The sequence below is a fragment of the Solanum lycopersicum genome, chromosome 1, assembly GCF_036512215.1.
Source record: "Solanum lycopersicum chromosome 1, SLM_r2.1".
NCBI lineage: Eukaryota > Viridiplantae > Streptophyta > Magnoliopsida > Solanales > Solanaceae > Solanum > Solanum lycopersicum.
Window position 1 is genome coordinate 19,582,280 of NC_090800.1, and position 14,418 is coordinate 19,596,697.

General features: G+C 35.4%; 1 pseudogene; it reads right to left on the reverse strand.

Annotated features, from left to right (window-relative positions):
• Positions 1-8,558: 8,558 nt before the first annotated feature.
• On the reverse strand, positions 8,559-13,261 carry LOC138341649 (uncharacterized; annotated as a pseudogene).
• Between the last annotated feature and the right edge of the window lie 1,157 nt (positions 13,262-14,418).

Genomic DNA, 14,418 nt, shown 5'->3' on the forward strand with positions numbered 1-14,418 from the left:
TTTAGTATGTTAGGTCTTAAAAGCCCTAAGGACGAACCGTAATTAAGAAATAGTGCTTAACTTGACCTCTCGTATGAGAGAAATCGAAGGGGAAGACAATAGGTGATGGTTTTGATTTCATGTTGGTGTTATATATGTTTGAAATTACTTCTTTATAATGCATGTATGTATGTGAATGTGTAATTAGTAATCACACATTCGTAGTAGTTGGAGCTTTGTCTTATTTAATTATTGTACATTGTTATTCGTAGTAGGTCTTCTACCAATTAGAATAGATCCATAGGGTTGTTAAATAATTTTACAAAGAGTATATTTTAAAAGAAAAAAATGTTATTTATTTAATGTACTTAACCTCGTTGTCCGTTTTCTGTCATATTCCGCATGTGTTTTTCTATTAGATATGAGGGTTCTCCTACTTAGGTGTTAGAGTGGTTCCCACACGGTCTACTGGGTTGACTTATGACAGAAATATAGAATTCACCAATAGATAGAAGAACCTTAAATTAGAAACATAATTATATATTTTTTTTAAAAACAAATGACCCCAATTATTGCTACCCATCTGAAACATAATAATTAAGTTATAACCATGGAGTTCGATTTTTTATTGTTCTTTTTTTGCAATTTAAATTTTTTATTTATTAGCAAGTTATATGAGTTCTATACAGGAAATTGAGTTTGATTAAACTGTTTTAAATAGATAACTTTGAAGTTAAACTGCTAAACAAAATGCAAGAAAGTTAAAATTGATTTCACAGCTGAAAATATTATCTCAAAACCTATTTAAGTTTTAGTTATTATTTTTAAATCTTAATATTTGAATTATTTTAAATAACGTGTATGTGTGTTTATGGCATATTAGTTGGTTAATAATTTAAATACTGTGTGTATGTGTCAATATTTTATTCAAGTATTTATTTATTATTGATTATTTAAGATTTATGAATTTAAACAAATAATTAAATATTGATATGTGTCAATATTTATTTAAATAATTATTTATTATTTAAAATTAAAATTTTAAATTCTTAAAAATTGTGGTGATGACATGTGCCATTTATTTCTTCTACTTTTATATATAGATTGATTTTAAATTAATGCATAATTAGTAAAACATTTTGTGTCTAGTAAAATTATGTATTTCAATTATTAATAATTCATGTCTCTTCATCTTACTTGTAACTTTTAGTATTAAATATTATTCATAACTTTTGTATATTTTATTTTTCATAAATCTTTTATATATTTAACTAATGTGAAAAATTAAGAAAATATAATGACATAATAAAATAATTGAGTTTTTTTAACGAAATCATAGTTTGAATAGAAAATCAGCACTTCTAAAAAATTTAGAGAAAATTAAAACATATTGTAGTGACCGGATTTCGTTGTTATAGAAATGCCAACGTGCGAAAAATTGAGGCTGGAAAACTTATAGTACTATCAAGTTTTTCTCAACCTTGTTCAGATTTGAAGGAAATTGGAGTCATCAAAGTGTAGGGAAATGTGATAACAATCGGGTGAAGTAAATATGAATTCGACTACATGAATGGATAGAAAACTCGTTTAGAAATTCGTACGACTTTACAAAATTAAATTTAGATAAGTAAATATCGGAAATCGATCTTAGAGTTAAGGGAGTCTTCTAAGCATAGTTGATTAAGAGTGTGCTATAAAAAGGGGGAATTGAAATTTTCCTAAAAAGGTTCTGTCTCGATTTGCACCGTTGTAGCGGGAGTGTGCCGCTGCAACGATGCCTCTACAACGGGATGGGTGTTGTTGTGGCGGACGACACAGAAATTAACAATCATAGTTTTCAATGAGGGATCATTTTTTCGAAAGTGCTGTTGTTGTGGGAGCCTATGTCCATGAACTAACGCCGCTACAGTCGGATGGGTGTCGTTGTAGCAGGATGAGCCTGAGTTAGATCGTTAACTAAACTTTAATGGCCTTATTTGATACTTTTTGACTTTTAGCGGTAGAGAACGACCATTGGGCTATTCAACCTCGTTCATAATCATTCTTGAGTCTAAATGTAAGCTTTTAACTTTCATAATTCACTATTTGTCACACCCTTTTTTCGCACGGCGGCGTAAGAGTTTTTCCAATTTAAGTGACGTTATTGATTAGGGGATTATTTTATTTATTTTTTAGAGTCGCCACTTGGAATTGAGTTACGGTGTTCCAAGTCACCTTATTTACATCCCTAATCAAAAGGAAGTTGACTCATTATTTTATGGTCTGCGAAATAAAAAATCGGGTAAGAAATTCTGTTGAACAAAGGGAAGGTATTAGGCACCCCTCGATCCCGTGGTTCTAGCACGGTCGCTTTATGGACATTCATTACTTAAACTAATTTATGAATATTGTATTATTAAGAGAAATGTATTTACCCTCATTCTTTGATTTATATTAACATATATAAAACCATCCAATTTTAGAAGCATGTCAAGTTTTTATACATTATTATATTTTATTATTCTTTCAACATTTTGCTTATTTCTTAATTTCTCTTTTTTTTTTATATTTATGTTTTATTTTAACATTGATTTTCTTCTCTTTTTTTTTTTACCCTTTTTAATATTTTTTTTATGATAATAATAAAATATTTCACATATTTTTAACACTATACTTTTTGTATCTTTTCATTTTTAAAGTATTTTTTTTTACTTTTTGGTGTACATTTTTTACATTCTTTTTATTATATATTTATTTTTTATTTTTTATTATTCTTTTACTAATTCGAACATTCCTTCTTCACTACTTTTCTTTTCTTTTCTTATTCGCGTATTCTACCTCTTTTCCTTATTCCATTTTTATTGTTACTATTTTATTTTTATTTTTATTTTTTTTATCTTTTTTCTTTCAATTTATTATCCTCTCCTAACAAGTTTATTATTATTATTTTTTTATAGAATCTAAAAATAATAATGTAAGACAACACACATAATATAATATAAAATATAATTTAATACATTTCTAAACACAACCAAACAAAAAATCATTTAAATTAGTAAGACATGAAAATAAAAATTTGGATAACTATACATATTATCATTAGAATTATAATAACTACACATATTATCATTAAAAACTAAACATGAAAAAAATAAATAAGAATAGACTTAGACAATAATTTTACTTAGGCATGAAATAAACTATGAATTATTTAATATGAAATAAACTACGGTTTGTTATAGCAATTTCACACAAAATAAAACTATATAAAGGATCTAAACATAAAGTTGATATTAAATATTTGAACAAACTTCATATAAAACATGACGATTTAACCGCATGTGAAATTTGACAACTTTATTATATTGTAATAAATGTTTGTATAACATGATATTAAATTATTTAAAAAAAGTTAAATGGTACCTATTGCGAAAATTCCACCAAAAGAAAACAATTCGAATAAGGAACCGCGAAAGTAGACCTCAACTTCAACTTTTGTTTTTGAGTCAAAGCAGAATATGTGAATATATTTAACTGATTTTTGTTTGTGAAAGATTCTTTTCTTTTTGTTTGTATATTTTCTTTTCACCCTCTTTCTTTCTTTTCTTTTCTCTCCTTCTCCTTTTTTTTTAACCTTTCATTGATTTCTTTTTTTTTCTGTCAATTGGGAAAAAAGAGGTATATAGTAGTAGTAGTATGTGTGTCGTGTGGTGTGGGTCGTGGGGGAAGTGGGGAAAATGGGAGTGGTTTCCTTTTTTTTTTAATTATTTATTATAACACACACACACACACACACACACATATATATATATATATATATATATATATATATATATATATATATATATATATATAAATGATAATTATATTAATTATTAATTTTTTTGAGTAAATAAATAAATAAAAGCTAAATGGATAATTAAAACAAAAATATATAATTAAGAAATATTAGTTTATTTAAATAATATATGTAATATATATATATATATATATATATATATATATATATATATATATATATATATATATATATATATATATATATATATATATATATATATATATCCTTTTTTTTAACAATCAAAATAAACTTTTCTAAATAAAATTATATTTATGTTGTTTATTTTTATATCTTTTAAATAAAATTAATGAAAATAATAAAAAGTCCAAATATATTTAATTTAGATTGATAAAATTATTTATGCTTTAAATATATGTGTTAAAATTACATTCGGTCAAAAATTACGTGTCTACAGTTTGCCCCTCTTTGATTGGAAACACGAAGAGTTTTTCAGACAAATAAGTAGACAAAGTGACAAGTTTTGACCGAACTCTTATTTGAAAGACTAAAATTTGTGCGACCGAGTCCTTGTTTGGACATCCTACATATCCCGGGTGATAAGGGAATCAGGCCACTTGTAGTTCGAGGAGATAAAGTGAGGAGTTGGAAGTTAAGTAAGGTTCCATTGAGGCTCCAGATCGCGGCTCTTATTCTTACATAAAAATTGAAAACTATTAGTCAAAAGAAAAACAAATGTACAAACTTCCATCCACGCAGATTTTCTTGAATCTTCACTTGAATTTTGACTTTAAGATATCACCTTGATTTTTGAGTGAATATCTTAACTTAGAATTGGAATGGAGGCTGAACTTGCCACTTAGACGGAACTTTTGACATTCTTCAAAATGACAACTTGAAAAATGCTCTTGAATGAATGCGTGTTTTCTAGATTAAAAGTTGACTAGTAAAAGACGTGTGGAAGTCAGGCTGCTACATGCATTGAAGAAGCTAATTCTAACCATCATGGAATTGATTATTCTAAAAAATTTGAAACTTTGTTCTTCAATTTCAAATCCCGGTCTCGCTTGAGAAAACCTGAGAACCACCACAAACAAAAAAATAAATAAAATTTTTGCTCCAGTTTTCACTGGGAAATTTTTGTGAGTTATTAGCAAATATAAATATAAAACATAAACTTCGGCTAGGAAGTGTTTATTTCAGGAGAAAATAAAACTAAAAATCTAGACTAGGAAGTGTTAATCCTATGATAAAGTAATCTAATCCCATTATTCAGGAGGGTCCTGCTAGTCCCATTATCCAGGAGGGTCCTGCTAGTCCCATTATTCAGGAGGGTCCTGCTAATCCCATTATCCAGGGGGTCCTGCTAATCCCATTATTCAGGAGGGTCCTGCTAGTCCCATTATCCAGGAGGGTCCTGCTAGTCCCATTATCCAGGAGGGTCCTGCTAGTCCCATTATCCAGGAGGGTCCTGCTATTCCCATTATCCAGGAGGGTCCTGCTAGTCCCATTATCCAGGAGGGTCCTGCTAATCCCATTATATAGAAGGGTCCTGCTAATCCCATTATATAAGAGGGTCCTGCTAGTCCCATTATCCAGGAGGGTCCTGCTAATCCCATTATCCAGGAGGGTTCTGCTATTCCTATTATCCAGGAGGGTCCTGCTATTGAAGCTCGTGCAAAGTGCTAACTATCTGAAGGCCTCGCACCGGCGCTAGTTGAACCTTCTTCGGTCTCTTTCAGCACTAGTCCCATTATCCAGGAGGGTCCTGCTAATCCCATTATTCAGGAGGGTCCTGCTACTAAAATTTCAACAAACTAATAATACCAACGAAACATTGTGAATGTTATCTTCAGTATTTGGAAGTTCCTTCAAGGAGAAAAGAAAAATAATAATAATAATAATAATAATAATAATAAATAAAATAAATATTCCAATATTCAAGTAATTGCTATTTTGATATATATTAGCCAACTTTCATATAATATTCCACGAGTCTTTAATGTAGGGTTTTCATTTCGCTCATTGCAAACTAGGTTGAACGTCTAGGTTCCTCGAATCCTTAATCTTGAAACAACTTGTGTCCCTGCTTCAACAAAGAAAATTTGTGAGTTTGAAAAGGTGGCGGTTGGTTTGTGGTTCCATCTTTCGACAAGGGCAGCTCAGACACTTATGACGCTTTGATTGTTTCCAACGGTCAATACTTCTTATTGATTGATAGTACTTTCATCTGAATTTGCTTACTTTGGGAGCTAAATCCAATGTCTTTATCTCACAACACTCATTGTTTAACCTTCATAGGATCAGAGAATTTTCGAATTCAACACTTGAAGACAGATTAACTTAGTAGCCTGATGCTTTGTCTAGTACCGATGAGAGACTTGGTAGCGAGTCTTGAAATTCCTTCACAATTGTTTTTTTTTTGTGAAAGACCCGACTCAAATACATACAAAAAAAGTGACGGAAAAAGTATAAGAAAATTACGAACAATATGAGAATAAAAGAAAAGATTCGATGAAGACTCTTTTTTTTGTAAGAAGAAGAAAGAAAAACTTATCCGAGTGTGGAGCCGAGTCTACTGATCATGCCATGCAATTTGAATTGATCTCCAGACTTGGCTATCCAATCTATTCATAAACCATTATTGATTATTCAATCTTTGATGTGGAATCCCGACACTTAATGAAGCCATAAATAATTTGGAACCTTTATACACTTTGTGATATTCACGAAGGTCCTTGCCGCTAAAACTCAATCATGTTAATTGCTCCTGCTCACGTCTGCCTTATGGTGCATGTCAGAATTTTCACCAATAAGACTCTCCAATATTCAACTCCTTTTCGCCTTACGGTGCCCACTTAGGGTTTTCACCAATAAGACTCTCTCATTTTTATTTTTTTTACTCACATTTGTCTTATGGCGCCGATTCAGAATTTCTTACCTACCCTTAACCAACTTACTTTCGACATATCAAGGGTTGATGCAAAGACTTATTTTTTTTACTTTAGATGATGGGGTTGATTTTGAGCTTTGAGATGAGAGGCCGAATAAATACACAAACGACTTTTGCCCCAGTATACTACAATATGAATTTTTGGATTTGTATTTGGTTGAACCGAACGCAATATTAGGGCTGCCTACGTATCTTACCGAAACAAGAATCAAGTCAAACGTAGTTCAGGCAATTTGTTTTGTTTTTGTTTTTTTTGTCAAGGACACAGCATAACCAAGAGATCCCATTGAATCAACCCTTGAAGTATCAAGCCCAAACGTAAGGGTTTCTAATGTCGAAACTCAATCATATGTAATATCTTTTCACAGCATCAGCATTGACGACCGTTTCTGTCACTTTGCCTTCTATATCTGCTAAGTAAAGAGCACCATTGGGTAATACCCTTTTAACAACGAATGGTCCTCTCCAATTTGGAGAAAATTTGCCTTTGGTTTCAGCATGATGTGGCAAAATGCGTCTCAACACTAATTGACCCTCTTCAAAATGTCTGGGACGCACCTTTTTGTTGTATGCCCGTGCCATTCTTCTCTGATATAATTGTCCATGACATACTGATGTCAGACGCTTCTCATCAATCAAACTTAATTGCTCTAACCGAGTTTTGATCCATTCATCATCGTCAATTTCAGCCTCCACAACGATTTCTAAAGACGGGATCTCAATCTCTGCAGGTATAACTGCCTCAGTCCTGTACACTAGTGAATATGGGGTAGCGCCCACTAACGTACGGACTGTAGTGCGATAACCCAACAAAGCAAAAGGCAACTTTTCATGCCATTGTCGAGAACTTTGCACCATATTACGAAGTATCTTTTTTATATTTTTGTTAGCAGCTTCCACAGCCCCGTTTGCCTTTCGGCGATATGGAGTCGAATTTCGATGCTCACTCTTAAATCGGTGGCATACCTCTTTCATAAAGTGGCTGTTGAGATTTGCGGCGTTGTCACTTATAATCACCTTTGGAATACCAAACCGATAGATGATGTTGAAATGGATGAAATCCACCACGACCTTCTTGGTCACTGACTTGAAAGTTACTGCTTCCACCCACTTTGTAAAATAATCTATAGCCACTAAGATAAACCTGTGACCATTCGATGCTTTTGGTTCTATCGGTCCAATCACATCTATTCCCCATGCCACGAAAGGCCATGGAGCAGACATTGCATGCAACTCAGAAGGGGGAGAATGTATTAAATCACCATGTATTTGACATTCATGACATTTACGAATAAATCGTATGGAATCCCGCTCCATGGTGAGCCAATAATACCCTGCTCGAAGTATCTTCTTGGCTAGAACATATCCATTCATATGAGGTCCACAAACTCCTGAGTGTACTTCAATCAAGATTGTGGAAGCCTCTTGAGCATTTACACAACTTAGAAGACCTAAATCGGGTGTCTTCTTGTACAGTATGCCTCCGCTTAAGAAAAAACCCCTTGCTAGTCGTCGAATAGTCCTTTTTTGATTACTAGTTACATCTGACGGACATTCTCCAGACTAAAGATAAGTTTTGATATCATGAAACCAATGCTTACCATCAAATTCCTCCTCAATCATGTTGCAATAGGCATGTTGATCACGAATTTGTATGTATAAAGGGTCGATATGGGCGTCATCAGGGTGTTCGAGCATCGAAGATAAAGTGGCCAATGCATCTGCAATATCATTGTGCATTCTGGGAATGTGTCTAAACTTTATTGACACGAATCGTTGACAAAGACCTTGTAAACAGTGTTGATATGGTATGAGCTTTGGGTCTCGAGTTTCCCATTCTCCTTGAATTTAATGAACCAGTAAGTCTAAGTGTCCTAACACTAACAATTCTTGGATGCCCATGTCAACAGCTAACCTCAGACCCAAAATGCACGCTTCGTACTCAGACATATTATTAGTACAATAGAATCTAGGTTGGGCATATATGGGGTAATATTCCCCTGATTCAGACATAAGAACAGCTCCTATTCCAACTCCTTTCCTGTTAGAGGCACCATCAAAGAATAACTTCCAACCTTGATCGTTATCGTGAATAACTTCATCGATACAAGATATCTCTTCATCTGGAAAATAGGTTTTAAGCGGTTCATATTCTTCATCAATAGGGTTCTCTGCCAAATGATCTGCCAATGCTTGAGCTTTCATTGCGGTCCGCGTTATATAGATAATGTCAAACTCTGTGAGCAATATTTGCCATTTCGCAAGCCTGCCTATGGGCATGGGCTTTTGAAAAATATATTTCAACGGATCCATACGAGAGATGAGATAAGTAGTGTAAGACGAAAGATAATGTTTCAACTTCTGTGCTACCCAAGTTAGGGCACAACACGTTCTTTCAAGAAGGGTATACTTTGCTTCGTAAACGGTAAATTTCTTGCTGAGGTAATAAATGACCCGCTCTTTCTTCCCAGTGTCATCATGCTGACCCAGTATGCAGCCAAAAGAATTATCAAGTACTGACATATACAATATCAAAGGTCTTCCCGGCTCGGGAGGAACCAACACAAGGGGATTTGATAGGTAACTCTTAATTTTTTCAAAAGCTTGTCGACATTCTTCGGTCCACTCGACTGTGGCATTCTTTTTCAACAACTTAAAGATAGGCTCACAAGTTGTTGTGAGTTGAGCAATGAATCAGCTGATGTAGTTTAACCTTCCTAGAAGGCTCATAACCTCAGTTTTGTTCTTTGGGGGTGGCAATTCTTGGATTGCTTTAATCTTTGAAGGATCCAACTCGATACCTCTTCGACTGACTATAAACCCCAAAAGCTTCCCCGATGGTACTCCAAATACACATTTTGCAGGATTAAGCTTGAGATTGTATCTGCGGAGCCTTTCGAAGAATCTCCTTAAGTCTTTCACATGATCTGACTGTTTTTTAGATTTAATGATAACATCATCCACATAAACTTCGATTTCTCTATGAATCATATCGTGAAACATGGTTGTCATTGCTCTCATATAAGTAGCCCCTGCATTTTTTAATCCAAAAGGCATAACACGATAACAATATGTACCCCATGGAGTGATAAAAGATGTTTTTTCTGCATCTTCATCATCCATAATAATCTGATGGTAGCCCGCATAACAATCCACAAAAGATGCAACCTCATGTTTAGCACAATTATCCAATAAAATATGGATGTTAGGCAAAGGAAAATCATCTTTTGGACTTGCCTTATTCAAATCACGATAATCAACACACATTCGAACTTTGCCGTCTTTCATAGGGACAGGTACGATATTGGCTAACCAAGAAGGATATTGAGCGACTTGAATGACTTTAGCCTCAAGTTGTTTTGTGATCTCCTCTTTAATTATCACACTCATGTCGGTTTTCAGTTTTCTCAACTTCTGCTTTATCGGAGGAAAATTGGGATCAATTGGCAACTTGTGAACAACCATGTCCATGCTTAAACCAGGCATGTCATCATAAGATGACACAAAAATATCTTTGTAATCAAACAAGGCCTGGATTATATCGTCCTTTTGATGTTGAACATGTACACTTATCTTAGTCTCTTTAATAATTTCCTGATCCCCAGATTTATCGTCTCAGTTTCATTCATGTTTGGATTTGACTTATTTTCAAAATGATTGAAATCCCTCCTTACTTCTTCAAATACTCTGTCTTCATCATATTCAATTTCTTGACTTATTATTTCAATATTAGGTCGAAGATTAGATTGGATATTAAGATCTGGCGAAAAATTCTGCATGCATGTCATATCACTAGAATCAGCATAGAAAGAACTGTATAAAAGAAAACGAACAAATATATTAGACTGAAATAAAGATGCAATTACATCCTATTGAAAAGGGAGATAGAATGTTTGAAATAAACAACAAGATAAAATCTGAATTACAATCCTTGAATGAATCGGATGATAAAAGAAAAAACAAGACAGACTACCAAGACTCGTCTTTAACGGGGAGAGGGGTGGCCACCCAATTGTTTAGATTGACATCAGGACCAATGAATTGCACATCTTTGTCGCTAGTGCCTTCTCCGAGTTCCACCATATCAACCTCGACAAATAAATCTTGAAAATAGTTGATCATTTCTTCGCTAACTTTCATCACTGGCTCTGGAAAAGATGATTGATAAGATTCTGTTGCGCGAGCTTTGATGAAAGATTTGTAGATTGGTTGTATAGGCTTGGTAAGTGACCATACATCTCTCTTCTGCTTCTTTGCCTTCATTTTGTCCTCGACTCTAGGTTGGTAGCCTAAGCCAAAAGTACCGATGCTCTTTGGTAGACTCACAGGATAAGCTCTTCCTTGCAAGCAGATTCCTAAGCCTTTACCCGACTCAAACCTATGTTTCAGCAATTCATTCACCACCATTACAGACGCGATGGACATATTTGGTTTTGGAATGACACTCCCCTCGGGGACATGCTCAATAACCACTACCTCAGAAGCCTGATAAACTAGTGCCTCATTCTCATTATCCGCATTGATAAAAGGGAAGGAAGAGTCTTTGTAGATTGACAAATCCCCCTCACCATGAACATTACCTCTTGTCGGTCGTGTTCAAACTTAATCATTTGATGCAACGTTGAGGGGACGGCTCCAGCCTTATGCACCCATGGCCTCCCCAACAATAGATTGTAGGACGCGTTGATATCCAACACCTGAAAATTCACAGCGAAATCCACAGGCCCTATGGTTAGTACGAGCTCTATCTCACCAATGACATCTGTTTTTGACCCATCAAAAGCTCTAACACATACATTGTTGGGTCGGACCCTTTCAGCACAAACATTCTATTTCTGTAGAGTTGATAAAGGACAAATATTTGCTCCAGATCCTCTATCAATTAGAACTCGAGTGACATATGAAAGCTCACACTTTACAGTGATATGTAGGCCTTGGTTATGTCCTGTACCTTCTTTGGGTAGTTCATCATCCGAAAAGGTGATGCGGTTTACCTCAAATATTCTCCCAGCAATCTTCTCTAACTGACTCACTGTAACTTTACTAGGAACATGTGCTTCATTCAAAATTTTCATTACAGCCTTACGATGTTCATCAGAATGTATTAGCAAAGACAACAAAGAGATTTGGGATGGAGTCTTTCTTAATTGTTCCACCATGGAGTAGTGTGATAATTTCATCTTCGTTAGGAATTCCTCTGCCTCTCCTTCAGTGACCGGACTTTTCATTTGTATTTGGTCATTTTTAGTTTTCCTTAATTCCACCGGGACATAACATCTTCCTGAACGGGTTATTCCTCCTATTTCATCAATTTCTTTTCCCTTGTATGTCACGACAGTAGGCTCATAATTCCAAGGAACAGCTTTGGGGTTAGTCATTGGGAGCTGGGATACTGGCTTGATAATCACCGGAGGAATATGGGCCCCTCGCACGATCAAGATAGGCTTGTTTGGCCCTTTTTGAACAAACGAGTTTGCCTTACTCTGACTTGCCCAAACATCTTCAAGGGCTCCTTTCACAGTTAAGATGGGTGTGTTTGATGGACTCAACTTTTCTAACACACTTTCCGCCCCTAAAGGCATCGTTTTTGTTAAATCAACAACATTTGCTGACTTCTCAATGCCATTTCCAACCCTAAGGATTGGCTTATAAGGAGATGCAAACTCTTCATGACCGTTCATCATTTCCAACATGTTTGTTTCAAGATGCCTCGGCAATGGATTTTGATTGATATTGGATCCACTCGGACTTTCAACTATAATTCGATTAGAATCGATCAAATCCTGAATGGCCCTTTTCAAATACCAACATCTCTCTATGTTGTGCCCTGGGGCATTAGAACAATATGCGCAATGTTGAGAATAATCCAAATTTCTCGGGGGAGGATTCGACATCTTTCTCTCAATAGGACTCAAAACATTCAACGTCCTTAATTTTTGAAACAAGCTAGCATACGACTCCCGAATAGGAGTGAACTCACCTTTAACGCCATTTCCCTTTTTGTATTGTGGTCTAGGACGGAAAGGAATTCTAGCAGTGTTTTGATGAACTTGAGGGGGTGGTGGATGATTTTGTGGAGTTGGTGCACGCCATTGTGGATAAGAAGGGGGTGCAATTGATTGTGCATTAAAAACATGATATGGAGTGTATGGCATAGAATATTGTGGAGCTTGGGAAGGAAAATAGTGTTGTGGGGAATTACCTAGAACATGAGTCCTAGGCGCTGATACAATAGTGGCCACATCCTCCCTTCTCTTCTTCCTTCCAATATTTCCAGAACCATTTTGAAGCACTTGTGTTGTGGCTTTTAGGGCAGCCTGACTTACAATCTTTCCAGACTTGATGCCATTTTCCACCATTTCCCCCACCTTAATAACTTCAGCAAATGTTTTCCTTATGGCAGAAATCAGATAGTGAAAGTAATCAGGTTCTTGCGCCTGGAGAAAAACGTCAATCATCTCTGACTCCTTCATCGGTGGTTTAACCCTAGCAGCTTGTTCCCTCCATCTAATAGCATATTCTCGAAAATTTTCCGTGGTCTTCTTCTTCATGTTAGCTAACGAGGAGCGATCTGGGACAATGTCAATATTATATTGGAACTACTGTACAAAACATCGAGCCAAATCATCCCATGTGTGCCAGTTGGTGATATCCTGATCTATGAACCATTCAGATGCAATCCCTACTAAGCTTTCCCCAAAATAGGTCATAAGTAACTCTTCTTTGCCCTCTACACCCCTCAATTGGTTGCAATATCTCTTTAGATGAGCTATGGGGTCCCCGTGACCATCATATTTTTCAAACTTTGGAGTTTTAAAACTAGTAGGTAAATGGACGTGAGGAAACATACACAAGTCACTGAATGAGATGCCTTTGTGGCCTCCTAGTCCTTGCATATCTCTTATACTCTGTTCCAAACTCTTCATTTTCTTAGTCATTTCTTCATGTTCCTCATTCTTGACCATCCTCTCAATTTCAACAGGGGAACTATATAGATGAATTTGGGGATGAGAACTTGGAATTTTAATGGTCTCTTCAAGAGTGTAACTCTGCTCACGCCGAACTTTGGGCGGAGGATCGCTGTTGGATTTGGGCACCATCGTTGGCTGCGGGATGTTGTTAGTCGGGGCAGTTGACACAAAGAGTGGATTACTTATTACAGGCGTATTCGAAAGGCGCGCCATAGAAGTTCCAGCGACATTGGATGTGTTAGCATAGGGGTCGAATCCAGGGGGATATATCGGATCGCTTGTTGACACCTGGATAGGGTGAGACATATTTGTATTAAAATAGTCTCGGATTGAAGATGGTGGAGGTTGTCCACTCATCCAAGCCTCGTACATCTCTGCCATTTGTTGTCTTCACCCCCTTATCTTTTCTGTTGTCCCTGTTTCTTGTGAAGTCATCTGGTTTTGGATCTCCTAGTCATTGTCCGATTCATTTCCGTCTCTGGGGGCCATTTTCTGTTTTCCTTTCGATCTTTTGTTGTAAGGATGTGATGCCAGTTTAACCACAAACCAACCACCTTTAAGCTAGTATGTCTCTCTCTCTTTCTCTCTCTCTCTCTCTCTCTCTCTCTCTGAATAGAGTAATAAACCGATTAGTGTTAAGAAATTATGCACATTACATCCACATACATACTTCTAATATGGAGGACCTCATGTTTCATCCCGACTTACCTAGGCATTCTTCTCTTTATTAGTTTTTT